The sequence below is a fragment of the Aotus nancymaae genome, unplaced genomic scaffold (assembly GCF_030222135.1).
Source record: "Aotus nancymaae isolate 86718 unplaced genomic scaffold, 86718_ANA_hifiasm-v0.15.2.pri h1tg000036l, whole genome shotgun sequence".
Lineage (NCBI taxonomy): Eukaryota > Metazoa > Chordata > Mammalia > Primates > Aotidae > Aotus > Aotus nancymaae.
Window position 1 is genome coordinate 41745577 of NW_026988450.1, and position 15347 is coordinate 41760923.

Below are 15347 nucleotides of genomic sequence, written 5' to 3' on the forward strand. Positions count from 1 at the left end.
TTCTAAATCTTGCTCCTTTCCAGCTTATGATAAAATTTCTTCATTTATTGATCTCAATGTCTTCTGTTATTTTCACCTGACTAGGATAGCTTCAGGGCTCAACGTGACAACCAATATTCCAACACTGAACAGTGACGGCTAACATGAGATAAATGGATGGAACCATCCCCGGTGTTGTCAGGCAGTTTTCTCATAACTTGTTACTGACATTGTCGCCCTTCTCAAGGACTCTAGGCATGTAAAGAGAAGTGTTCATTCCCACATCACTCTACCTGTCCTTTGAAGCACATTCTCAACTCTCAAGGGCAACATTCATTGCTGCTTTTTGGATAAGTGCAGGTTCTCTTTGACTCTTAGCCTCGACAGTAGCTAGGCAACAGTATCCAAATGTATTCCAGTTTTAGGATAGGACAGATTTAAATATCAGGCTTAAAATAAATGAGCAAATAAAGGGTGAGAGCCAGGGTTGCTGAAGATCATTCACAACGAAGAAGAAAAAAGAATGTAGGAGAAAGAGGAGAACAAGAAACACTTATTAAATATCTACTGTGTGCCAAGGACCATGATGACTCTCATTTATGGCCTCTAACTCCATGAGGTACATACTGTTGTCTCATAGTTATAGATAAGGAAACTGAGACTTAGAGAGACTAACCTTCCCAAATGTAAACATAGATTTGAGCTGCAGACTCTACCATACTGGATTTAGACTGAGAAAATCAGCAAGATGACACTGGTGGCAGATAAGGAGTTCTATATGAGTTTAGGAAAAACTGAGAGACCTTGCATCCTTAAAGTTTGAAATTTGTGCAATGAAGTCAATTTCTAAGACCCGCACAGGACCAAAATATTGGGAGACAATTACCAAAATTTTCTGCTCTCTGGGTCAGATATGGCAAGTGGGAGTGTTTACATACCTCAAGAAAAACTAGTTAAAATATACTGAAATTACAATTCCTCTGTAATGTGTTTTCCTGGTTAAGAAAAAAGTATACCTTGGTGCTGTCATTACCAAGATAAATATTACAGTATTTTGGAAATAACAAGGCATAAGACAGTGGATAATGCCTCAAATAATAGATAACTTTAAAGATCTTTTTTCATTGTGAAATTTTAGAGATAAGCAGTTCTGTCTCTCCTTAGAATGACTATGCCTACCAATAGCAGAGCCACCACCTGTAGAATATAAGTAAATTTGGGGAGTAAATGTCTTCCATTTCCATTATCACTTTGACCTTGGTTATGACTCTGGTTATTATGTTCCTTATGTACAGCCACGTAGCTGTTGACAGTTTATAAAGTGCCTTCTTTTACATCATCTCATTTATTTCTCATAACTGCCCTGAAAGGTATTTATTGTTAGCCTCTATTTACAGATGAGGCTCAAAAGTTTGACTTGCCTCAAGTCATCTGTAATAGGGGAGGGAGCTGAGATTCCAACCTAAGTCTTCTGCTTTCACTATAATATGTGTTTATAACCATATTCATGAGAGCTCATAAAATATTTATTTCCTGATGATAAAACCATTTACATAGATATCTTCTTCTGATTTCCCCGAAGTTAAACTTAATGTCATCTTAATGGTGATGGCAAATAGTTGAAGTAGAAACTAGATTTTCTTAGCTATTTTATGACTTGACATTTTAGAGTTTGCCAGAAACTCTCAAGCATAAAGGAAAAGACTAATTGCTCTTTGAATTTTCCTAGTGACTGTCTAGGTTAGGTAAGGAATGTTAGAGTGCAGATCATTATGCATTTGTAATCTGATAAGCAGCTTGGTAACCAGAAACTGAATCCAAAAAGCTCATCTTGAATTGCACTCTGGCCTGTGATACATCTCTCCATAGATCTGTGTATGTGTATGCAAATGAAAAGTATGTAGATGCACATATATTTATATCTATACACATATGTATTTATATATACATAGTAATATATAAATATAGATACCACTTCCTAAATACCAAAACATGCAATCTGAATGAGTTCTGTTACTATGTAGAGTGTGAGGAGTGTGACTCAGATCGTCTAGTAAAATGTTATACATGTTATACACAAGACAAAATTAACATCACTCCCTCACTGAGCTCATTTAAAAAATGGGAGAATGGAGTCAACTAAAACATCCAATTGAAAATCGAACAACATATTGGTTTGCTTTCCTCTGAAGGTTTCTTATTGCTCTGACAGAACATGAGACCATTTAAATCACTCCAATGACTATTTGTGGAATTGACAGAAATGTTTGGGGTTAAGTGTCTATGCTTGAAGAAAGCGAGTGAATACTCTCGGCACTAGCCCTCCCGGCTGGGGCTTCCCTCTCTCTGTACTTGCCCTTCCCTAGCAATCAAGCCAGGAGCTCATCACCAGCTTCCTGCTGAAGCCATGGCTGGGGCAATCTCAAGAAGACCCAATTGTGTTCTATCTAGGTTACTCGGAGCCTTTTAAATTTCCCTGTGTAACTCATTACAGTATAGCTACAGGTACTATTATTATCTTTGCTTTATAGAAAAAGAAATTGAAGCACAAAGGTGTTAAATAACTTACCTAAGGTCAGACAACTAAGATTGGAAGCCAGCAATTTTGGCTTCAGAGTTCATATTTTTAATTGTCCATCATATCTATACTTTAAAAATATTTGCATTCTGAGTCCCAGATCTGATTTTTTTTAACAAACAATAAGATTTTAGACAAGTTTCTGAACTTTCTGTGACTCAGTTTCTCTTTTTTTCACTCTTTCTATAAAATGGGGCTTCCTTGCACCTTGTTTTCACAGACTAAACTTTGGAACAAAGGAATTTTGTAAATAAAGTCTACATTTATTATTTTACTAAACCCTTAGAAAAATTAAAATGTAGCCACAACTTTTGTAACATGTTAAATTATCCCTTTACTAATACAAATCTTGTGATGATTTAGCAAGCATGCATTATTGCTGCTTTTTCAACTGTTGCCAAAATATTAAACAGAATTCCACTTCCAAATTGCTCAAGGATCCTTCCTAAGATGTTGAAATCATGAGTACATTACCTTAGTTTCAACTTTTGCATTATGTTTATGCTTCTGTTTTGGTAATGGAGCTACTAAGTAGGATCATGTTATAATTAAATTCCTTTGTTACAAACTTATAGAAATCTCAGTAGTAGTTATAACGTGTACTGCTTAGTTATATTACATCCTGGGAAAATTAATCTCAATAAAATGTGCCATATTCCTTGCACTGAATTCTTAAGTGTAATAGGAAAAAGATCCCTTGAAAAATATTTAATCATCAAAGAGTTTCCTTTTTGAGTGACATGCATGTGGCACTTAGTGTATGCCTGTCATTGTTTCTAAATGTATCATGTTCATTAATCCAATTCATCCTTGTAAACCCCAGGAGGTAAATACTGTTATTATCCCTATTTTATAACTAAGAAAACTGAGACATAGAAAGACTACGCACCCTTCCTAAGACCACAAAGCTTAGTGAGTGCTGATAATAGAAAAGTGCATAGGACCCTGAGATGTGACTGCAGGGTCTGTGCTCCAACCACCACGCTACACTGCCTCTTAGCTAGTTACACAGAAATGGAGGGATGATTTGACCTCATTTATAGAGATTAATCCAGTGCAGCTATTTTTGTTTATTCATGTGAGGCAAACAACACACCAAGTTGCCACGCTAAGGATTTTAGTTACATGTCTCATGGAAAAGGTGATGTCTGTCAAAACTTGTGTTAATGAATCCAAAGTCAAAGTAATTTGATGGAGTTAACATGAAATAAATAGAATGTGGTGTGGGGAATAACAGTTTGGGAACATTAATTCCAATGGAAAGGTATTTTGGTGGAAGCCAGTCATTAAACAGGCACCAGTGGTTTTCAGGGATTGGTACAGGATCAATCATGTAGGGAGATATTCTTGGCTGGTTGTGTGGCTGTGGGCAAATTTCCTAACATTTCTACCTTAGACTCCTCATCTATCCATAAAAGGATTAAATAAGAAGATACATGAGATCTTATCTAACCGTACAAATCTTTGATTGTTAAAGCCTGTGAGTTTGCTTTTGTTCTAGTTTTGAGTGGAATGAAACACCAAGACTTCCAGTTTCTTTAACAAATGCATATTGGTTTGTGCTTCAGACAGTCTTCCTTGTGGATTCTGATGCTACCTTTCCAATATATACCCAGGAGGTCCTTGTGATCCATCAATCCATAAATCAGCAGACATGTTTTAGTGGTACATTAAATTACAGGGTGCCCTGGAGCGATATACCTGCTGTTTGTCAGCCACTGCCACCTGCCACCGGTGTCTATGGGATTATAACTTCTTAATGAACTGCTGTGGGGTGGGGGTGGTAGGGCAAGATGCAAGGAAGAAGGAATTATGATGTAGATGCTACTGGACATATTTTCTTGGCTGTTGCCTTCTAAAAGAGCCACTAGTTTTTCTCTCTGCATTTAAAGTTGGTCATCTGTCAGTCATCTACCTGTTAGTTTTAATGCATGCAATGAAAGGAAAAGGAAAAACAAGATGGTCTTTTATCATGTGATGTTGACCTAATTTTTCTAGGGGTGGGACAGAGATTCACACTAAACCTCACAAAAGGGTTTCTCCCCTGAAAAAGAGAAAGCTAGCTGTGTATGCATGGATATACAAGCTTTTGTGTACACATGTCAAAAGTTATTAGTGCTACTTCTATGTGCCAGAAATTCTTCAAGATATAGGGGCTACAACAAGGAATAAAACAATGTCCCTCTCCTCATGGAGTTTACATTCTAGTGAGAGAAACAAATCAGTAAACTAAAAAATAATATAAATTCAGCTAGTGATACATGCTATGAAGCAAAATAAGCAGAGAGAGTGATGGAAGAGAGGATGCTGCTATTTTAGGTAGGGTAGCATGGAAAGTCTTTTCTGAGGCAGCATTGCAGGAAAAACATGAATGATGAGAGCCATGCAAAGGCCTGGGGAAGAGGGAACAACAGATATAAAAGTCTCAGAGGAAAAATAAGTGTTGTGTATTCCAGCAAAAAGGCTAATCATGGGCTAAAGCCTACTCTGCATTGGAGGAAAAGGTAGGTAATAACCACAGCAAAACAGACAAAGCAAATTCACATAGGACCTCATAAGTCAGAGTAAGAATTTAAAATTTTATTTGAAGGGAAATACAAGCTGTGAGTTTTGAGCAGGAGAATGACATGATCTGACTTGCATTTTAAAAGACTCAATGCTGTGTGTCAAAGAGGCCTGTGGGAACAAGATGGGAAGCAGAACAACCAGCTAGGAGGATATCACAGAGGTCAGAAGACCATGCTGGGGTCTTGGACCAGGATGGCAGTAGAGGTGAACAGAGAATATATTTTTCTGAATGTTTTTATTTTTATTTTTTAAACTCAAAAGTTATTTTGAACTGAAGTAGATCCAACAGCAATCCAACAATTGCTAGATTGGATAGAGAGTGAAAGAAAAAGAGGAAGCAATAATGATTTCTAGATTTCTGGCCTAAGCAAATGGTTTAAGGACAGTGTTACTAATTTAGTTCAAAAAATTAGAGAATAATCAAAATGGAAGGATCAAAAATTACATTATGGACTTGTACAGTTTGAGATGTTCATGAGACATTAGAGTTTGTCTGAGGAAAGATTAGGGTAACAGGAATGATTTGGGTTTCCTTAGTGTTATGTGATGTTTAGACCATGAGACTCAATGGCATACAGTCCCTAAAGAGAAAATGTAGATAGAGGAGTGGCTAGGACCTGTGAATTGAGCCCTGGAGAAGTCCATTATTTAGTACACAGGAGGAGGAAGAAATAGAAGACTATGATTTCTCAGGAATCAAGAGAAGAATATTTTTCCAAAAAGAAGGAACAATCTGTTTGAAGTGAAGAGTGAGCTTTTGAGTGACCAAACAACATTAGGCAGAAAAGAGACTGCTGAGTTTGAGGCAATGAGGGTCCTAAGTGAAGCATGGTGGGGGGAAGAGAACCTGACTGGGTCAAAGAGAGGAGAATGAGAGAACAAAAACTCGCAGTGCAGATAATTCTTTAGATGTCTGCTACGAAAGGCAGCAAGAAATGGGAAATGAACACCCTGTGAATCTGTACTAAAATAGACTGAGGTTATTTTGTATTTTGTGTCTTGTTTTTGTTTCTTTTATGGATGCTATTTCAGCATCACTTTTAGTCTTTGGGGAAAAGAATAAAGAGCAGAAGAGACTCAGGCGAGGCACTGGAGCAGCTAAGTCCCTGAGTCGGTAAGAGGGAACTGGATACATTAGTTTTAGTAAGATACAAGGATAGTTCCATCATTTTGCTTTAATAGGTAGAAAAGCAGTTTATATAGGTGCAGATACAGGTTGGTAGATCACGGGGTGGTAAGTCAAACAGTTCTTGTTTTTCACTCAACGTTCTCTTTAGTGGCACACAATTGTTGCCACAGTTCAATTTGACTTTTCTTCTTTAGTCTTTTAGGTCCTGATTGTATTTTACGTTTTATACAGTTTCTATATAATTTTGGCCTATGCTGATAATTTTAGACTTTTATCAGTTAGATACTTGCAATTCCTAATATCTATATAAGTCAAAACTCTAAGTCCATAAAAACCACATAAACTTAACTGTACTTCCTCTAATGTACTTCAAAAATACCTATCTACAGATAGGTATTTAGTAACCAGAGAATGAGTTGGTGCTCTGGCTTCTCAGCCAAAAGATGTCTTGCTCAACTATTTAAGGGATGAGTTTACAAAGCCAATGCCACTTACCAGAAAAAAAAAATAAGCAACTCCTAGATTAGTCTGAGATGGGCAAAATAAAAACTATGACTACGTCCTGCATAATTCCATTGATTTCACTTTTTTTTTCCAGAGACCAGTGACCCAAAATTTTACCTCTTACCCATTTCATATCTATTAATTATTGTATGGACCTCGGCAGCACAGAAATAGATGATAAAGAATTTTATCATTGTTTATGGTTATTATGATAGCTACTGACTTGATTTTCTTTTTCTTTCAAAAACAATTTCATAGTTGAAGGCTACTACAAAAATACATTGTCCATCCTATTTGAGTCTTCAAAAGTGGCACATTCACTCCAAATGGGGCCCACCATCAGCCAGTCAGTCAATCAATCAATCATCAAACCAGTCAGCTGTGGATTTTCAGATGAATTTAGGACCTCTAACTTTGCTTTCATTGCTGCTTTGTTCCCTAATTATTTTCCTGCTGTCTGGCTCCCACCATTTGACTTTGTTTCCCTTTTCTGTTGACAGACTCAAGCTGACTGGTCAGTTTGCTTGGTTTTAGACTCAGCAGGACTTGCCTTGCACCCCCTTTCCTGACTTCCCTCTTCCAGAGTGCTGTCTAAACATCCCCCTCAACCTTAGTAAAATAGCAAGTATACATAGTCCATACAGCCTTCAGGTTTTTCTAGTTTTTTTCAGAAGTAGGGAAATTCAGTCTTGATCTATAAGTGCTATTGCAATACACAGATTCAGAAAAAGAATTTTTCTGAAGATTAGAGTATTTGTAAAGGACAATTAAGCTGGTAAGCCTTTATGAACCAACATATCTATAATACTTGAATATCTCACAAAAGGTTAGCAGTTCGTGTTTAGCATGTATAATAATGGCTAACCTTTGCACAAGTGTCAGATCACACTAAGTTTTTTATGTTTGTTACTAGTTGAGTGCTCACAACAATTCTGTGACAGTTATTGCCATTACCCCATTTTACAAATAAGGTGACTGAGGCTCAAAAACACCCAGGGACTTGCCCAGAGTCACATAGCTGAAAAGTGACAGAATAAGTCTCAAACCAAGCAAGTCTAATGCCAAGACCCACCCCCTTAATGACAACATTCTGTTGCCTGAGGAGACATCCAGCATCCTAGCCTTGCACATATCAACCAAGGGACTCCAGGGATCTCCTCACTTTCACCTGCCCCACAAGATGACCCCTGCAATGCATGAGGACCAAATGTAAAATAGTATCATCAAAATGCTGGGTTAGAGCTCCTGTAAGATTATGTTTCATTTTTGTATCTAATAACAGTTTTTTAAATTCATTTTTGGGATAAGATACCCACCATAGGATCTAACCACCACTAGACTTATAGCCCTAATTGATAGAGGGAAAGTTCCATGTAGATTTTACATTTCTCCTTGTTGTATGTAATTGTAATCACAACCAACAACATAATTATCATTGATTGATTTGATTATTAAACTCATATTTCCTTCTTTTTTGGTCTTTGGCCAGTGCATGGAATCATTTAGCTGGCATTCCCAACACAGGAAAATGTTGAGAAATGAACTGTTTCAAGAAACTGGAGTGACATGTGGTCTCCTTCCCCCAGATCTATTGCCTTGGTTTGGTACTAGAAGTATAGCCTTTGTAAGTCCATGCTGGAGCTTAATTTCCCACTTCCTGAATTAGCATCCCTATTAAGTCTTCTTATTCCTTGATTGAAAATTTTGCCATGTTTGCCGAAGTATTTGCCCAAAACTTTTCTTTAGGTCCAATTCAGCACATCTAGTTTAAACTTTTTCATGAGACTTTTACTGACTTTCAACATATATCTTAGTATAAACACTTGAAAAATGAAGGAAATTGTGAAGTAACAATATCTCTCAAATTCCCATGACTTATTTGATGTTTTATTGGACTTTATAAACATATAACAAAAATCACAGCCAAAATCCTTGGAATAATGGGCTTTATATAGTTTGAACAAAAGGCTGATAAAGGTACTTTTTTTTTTGCTTTTTTTTAACTTAACATTACATAATGATTATTTTCCATTTCCCCATTAAATATCCATTACAATAATTTTAATAGCTATGTTTTTCTTTTTATAAATTGTGTTTTCTAATCTACTATTCCTAGTTATAGGAACATGAATACTATTTGCATGGTTTATATGTAAGCTATGTGTTACATGGCTATGTATCTAACATCATTGCTGAATTCTTATTACTTTAATAATTTGTAGATTTTCTTAGTTTTTCTGTGTAGGCAATCATTATCATGTGTCAATAACAAATATTTTTATTTCTTACCTTTCAGTTTATATGTGTCTTATTTCTTTTTCTTATTTTACCATGATGGATAGAGCTTCTATTTCAGTGTTGATCCATAGTGATAATAATTGTCATCATGTTTCTTTTTTTATATTAACGTAGTTAATGCTGTAGATTACACACACTTACACACACACACACACGCACATACACACACACCCCTGGATTTGATTCACCTAAATTATAATTTTTGCATTAAAATCCAAGTTCTGCTATTTTTTAGCTATTATCTTAGGTAAGTTACTTAACCAATATACGCCTCAGTTTTCTCAGCTGGGAATTAGAGTCAAAAACAGTACCAACTTCACGAGGTTGTTGTTAGTATTAAGGAGATAATGCATGCAAAGTGCTTATAGCATACCTGTAAATGTTCAATTTAAATGCCAATTGTTATCTTCATCATTATAGATGGGACTAGTTTATAATTTTCTTTCATTGTATTTTCTGGATTTGGTATAAAGACTTTCTGACTTTTCTGTTTACAGAAACAATTTGTGCAAGATATGAGTTGCTTATTCCTTAAAAGAAAACTCATCTGTAACACCACCTACCTGTGGTATTTTTCAAGGTAGGTTTTCAATCACCGGTGGAAATTTCCTAGTATATTCAGATTTTCCAACACTTCTTTGGTTCATTTTGGTAATATTATTTTTTATAAAATCATTTAATCGGCTTAGAATTTACTGGCATAAATCATGAATAGGATACTTTTGTGTTTTTCATTTCTACTTTGCTGTTATGTTCTATTTTTAAATTTCTAATACTACTTTTTTGCTTTTTTCCTTGACTTCACTGAAAGTTTCTTACTCTTGCAGTTTTTTCACAAATATCAGTTTTTGCTTTTTTGTCAGTTCCATTGCTTTAAAAAATATTTCTTTAATTTATGCTGATTTATATTTCCTTCTTTCTATTTTCTTTGGATTTACTGTGATGTTCTTCTTCCAATTTCTTGACTTGAAAGCTTAGCTTTTAATTTTAAATTTTTCTGAGTTTCTTAGTTTTCAATAGACATTTAAAATTATAAAAAGCCCTCAACCACTAAGTTAGCCTTATCCCACAAATCTTCATATTTGATAATTTTATTCTTTTCCTTCTGTATACTTTTAACGTTTTTATTATGATTTCTTCTTTAATCCATGCATTATTTAGCAGAGTGCTTTTTAGTATCCAACTGCATGGTATTCTTCTGGCTTTATTTTTATTTCTCATTTCTCATTTCTAATATCATTCCATTATGGCAAAAAAAAATGTGGTCTTAATTACACTGCTTTTTTGTTATTTGTTAATATTTGCATTTTGGCCTACTAGATGTTAATTTTTAAAGAAATATTCCATATATACTTGAAAATATATGAATTTTATATAATAAAGTTTATTAATTGTGTTGTTCTAATATTCTATCTTAAATACATTCAATGTATACATTCCTTTTACTTTTAAGTCAATATGTCTGATATTATAATATATTGTACCCAACTTTCTTTCAGCTCATAGTTGCCTAGTATGCATTTGTCAAGGCTTTACCTTCGACCTTTCTTTATAATTATTCTTTCATCTATTCTTGTTTAAATAATATTTAGAAAAATAAAATAAGGGAGGCCATTTTGTCTCTCTGGATTATCCCCTTCTCTGTGTCATCTAAGGCAATACATTTGAAAATACTTCAACTCAGGTCAACAAACATTTATTGAGTGACTTATATACCAGGTACTCTACTTGTAATACGAAATTGTGTAAGATATTGTTTGTTTTCTTCAATACCTTCCAATCTCATATATAGATGAATACAAGCAGATAATTCCAGTATAATGTGGTAAATGTTAAGATAACAATATTCACTCGATAAATACCTTCTGATGATGAGGCCAGGCTCTAACCATGCCCCTCCTGGCTGGAGAAGAATCCAGGCTCTGTGTGCACTAATTGGCATTGGGATGGCAAATAGCCAAGGCAGGCCCAACTTGAACTCTGCAGCCACTACAGGGTGTCAAGAGAGTGACTGTGATTAACTCACTATTTTGAAAAATACCAGTGAACATAAGAAAAACTGACCTTAGAGTCATGATAAAAAAATTAATGCATGTGTTTTAACTCAATCTGTCTGAAGCACAATTAAACTAAAAGATATAGTAGGGCATGTCCTATGACTGGCCCAGCACACCATGCCTCTGGAGGCCTTGTGAGGCACTAAGCTACAGACAAGTACATTCATGGACCGACAATACATGCTTTGTCTTCTCCAGCAACCATAAGCATATTGCTGTTTTCAATGAAAAAAAAATTAAAATGCATTTTCAATCAGTACCGTTTTGTGATAGTGATCATTTTTTGAACTGTCATTTTGTTGTACTGATTTTTTCAAATAAGGAAAATATTGTTTGGCGTCTAAGAGCCACTAAAGTTACACCAGCAGACACATACCAAGGGTCTACTCTGGAAGCAAAATTCCATGTTATATGTGTGTGCGCTGGACAATGCTGGATGGAGGTCAAGCTGGGAAATTCCATGGGGCCTTCAAACTCCAGCCCACCAAATGAAGTGGCGCTAATTGAGGGTAGGAGGACAAATTGTCAGTACCTTGCGTGTGGCCTTATTTGAAAATACAGTAACTTTGTAGTCAGGTTAGAATGAGGTCATCACGGATTATGGTGGGCTCTAATAAAGTGACTGGTATCCTTAGAAGAAGAGAGAAATTTGGATGCAGACACAGACATACAGGGGTGAGCATCATATGAAGATGAAGAAGGGATTAGAGGGATGTACCAACAAGCCACAGAAAGCCAACTATTACCAGTAGCCATCAGAAGCTAGGAGAGAGACTTCTTAAAAGCATGGAACAAATTCTTCTTCAGAGCCTCCAGGAGGGACCAGTCTTGCCAACAGCTGAATTGAAGAATTCTGGCATCCAGAACCGTGGAAGAATAAATTTCTGATGCTGTAAACCACCCAGTTTGCAATGGTTTGTTACAGGAGCCTCAGAAGAACACAAAGGAGGATCTGATTAGACAAGAGGTAGCTGTACTTGGAGGTATTCTCCAAAGACCTTTTAAGACACTTTTGGCCAGAGTTTAAACATATAAGCATCCAGTTCTAAAACAGTGAGTTCTCACTTTTTTTGTGAATACAGACAGCTAAAGGGGTATAGAATACATTATAGTCTATGTAGGTATGCCAAAGACCCATGTCTTCCTTTCTACTTGTTTCTAACTTTCAATGGATAAAGAACCCAACAACTAAGAAAAGAAGATGACAAAATGAACAAGTTAATTATAAGCTTACACAGTTTTGTGTTATGCAATGATGACTTATAAAGTTAAAAATAATCTAGTACCTTTGTTACACTTACTTTGATAGTACATTTTTAAGTTATTTGAATGGAGCAAATATACAGGCAGCACCTGATTAGTAAAGGCAACAAAATTTGGCAGATGATGCATGTGTCTGCTTTATCTCTAGAGGTATAAACAATTCATTCCTGAACTCACCACAGGCATGCCTTAAAATCTAGTTACTGGAAAATTATGAGCCAAATTAATGTTGATGCAAATGTGCAGAGTTACATATTGTAGGGGTCATCAAACAACCCACATCATACTAAAATTAGTAATGACAAAGCCAAACTAACAGGAATTTATCACTCTAAAACAAGAGAAGCAGCAATTGAAAAATCATAACAAACTGTTGATGTACTAATAACAACATGTCCTTCCTAAAAATCATGGGAAATCTAATGTGATGCCTATGCCTATGTTAAGGAGGAGGCTTCATTTCTTAAAATATTTCAGTACCTTCTTACATACTAGTTAAGTGCCTACAAGGTGCATCAAGCATTGTTCCAGGTGCTGGGGCTAAAGCAATGAACAGAACAGTCTCTCCTCTCACCAAGATTATATATAGCTGCATATATGCAATATAGAGTGGCAAATCTCCTTTTCTTTTTAATATTAAAACATGATAGGTTTCTATCAAGTAGCCTTGGCCATATAAAACTAAAGAAGAAATGTGCATCATTCACACTCAAAAAACGGTTTATGTTTTGGGATCCATTTGCAGTCCATTACAATGGCCACAGCTGCTCTCCAATAGGCCAAATCTCATTCTTGAGAAACATGTCTCAAAGATACACTTAGATCATCTCAGGAGACGACTGGTGTAATTTGACCTTTGACTTCCTGAAATAACAGAGTGTCTTATCCCTCTCTGTTAGAATACAAGCAGCACATCAGCTTTATTCTCATCTATTCCATTTTAGAGGATAAGATATGACAGAAGGGTAGCCTATTCTTCTTCAGTTTCCCTAGGAAAACATTAGAAATCAAGTCTGCCTTTCTTTCTGTTAGATGCACTGGGCATACGGGCTCCAGCCAGCTTCCTTCAGCAAAGAAGCGAGGTCCTGCCCAAGCAGAAATGGATGCTAACTTAGTATTGAGGTAGTGAGGCCCAAGCTATATACATGTTTAAGGGATTTATAATGCACCTACTCTTCCAGTCTTTATTCATCAAGGGCCTTCTCTATCAGATCTCTCTTTAAAATCCTAGCTCAGGTTTATCCATTTCACCTATTCAGCTTTCTCAGATATCAAATTTTAATTTTCAAAATAGTTAAAAAGATGACTCTTATGCAAATAAACAGCACATGCCAAAAATTCATAGAACTCATTAATGAGGAATCCAGCAAGGTGCTAAAGCTGGTTCAAAGGTGAATTTGAGGACCAGAAATTTATGTAGTAACTCAGGAAAGGCATGTTGAAATACATTTGCTGAGTGAAAGACAAACCTGGCCAATGTCCTTTAAGACAATAAAATTATAACCTTCGAGTTTATCTTCTCTGTGGACAGAATCCTATACATCTCTCCTGAAAGAGAGTCTACAGCTTAATGTACAGAGTATTGGTCTTCACCAGTAGTACACAGAAAGTAAAGCAAAGATTGAATTCCTAGGAGGGCCTGTTAAACAATGCCCCAGTATGACACTGCAAGGACTTGTATTTGCCTTATTTCCAAATTTTGAATAATCTTTTCTAATGCAGGGATTTTCTTTTTTAAAGAAGAGAATTATTAGCTATGTTTTGAGTACCTATTTAATACCCACTTTACAAAGATGGTATAGCCCCTCCCCCCCACCCCTCTGTGTGTGTGTGTGTGTGTGTGTGTGTGTGTGTGTGTGTGTGTGTGAGTACATGCATCTTTACCTTTCCATAGGAACAATATATGAGATGGATTTTTATTGTGCTACCATTATTGGTTCCAGGTCCCCTGTTCTCCAGTTAAAATTGCATCCTCCTGGCAGAATAATCTGCCAGATAAAAATGTAAGCATTGGCTTTAGACATCTCTGAGTAATAATCCTGTTTTTTTTTTTAATTAACATCGTCCTCTAGCAAGTTAGTTAACCTTTCTGAATCTCAGTTTCTGCACCTCTAAACTAGAGAAACAACACCTACATTGTAAGGCTGAAGTGAAGATTGCATCTAAAGTACCGAGAACAATCACGGCACATAGTAAAAGAACATAGTAAATATTTGCTGTTACTCTCTTTTCTTAACTTTCTGAAACCCTGACCACAGAAAACTAGCACATCAGAGTCTTTAAGATTTAAAAATGTACACTTTAGACAGACATCAGATAATTACAACAATTCCATTGTTGCTGCTAGTCTAATTTTAGCAGATCTTAAGTGTGATCTGTGGTGTGTGTGTGTGTGTGCGTTGCACTTTATTCACTTTGCCCATAAGTTTCTTTAACTGATTCTGTTGCTTCTCCATGGATCTGGATCTATAAAATTAGTATGCTTTATTTATATCAATCTCTCCAAATGTACTAGAAGTTTATGGTTACATGTGTTCATAACACTTATCCCTGATATCAGTATATCCCTGGTCCCTTTACTTCAGAGGTGGTACTAGAAGGATAGCATGGCACTCTGAGATCTTCTTGTGAAATAAAAAATAAATTAAAAAATTTTAAAAAGCTTTCTCTGCAGGTTTTGTTCTATCAAGTTCTCTTCTCTGTAGATCTTGAGAGGTCTCCCCAAGTTAGACCCATGGACCGTCTGCTCACACCTGTGACTTGTTGAATCATTTTAGGTAAAGACGTATTCTATAAATCCAAGTAGCAGTTAGAAGATTACCTCACTCAACCTCAACCTGTCCACTAGAGAGTTTATTTCCTTGGAAAGGACTGTGTCAGAACCAAGTTTTAATCATATAACTTTTAATCTGTTTTTCCTTAATAGATATAAATGCCTGTTTGTAGCCTGCCCCAGGGATGAAGAAACCAT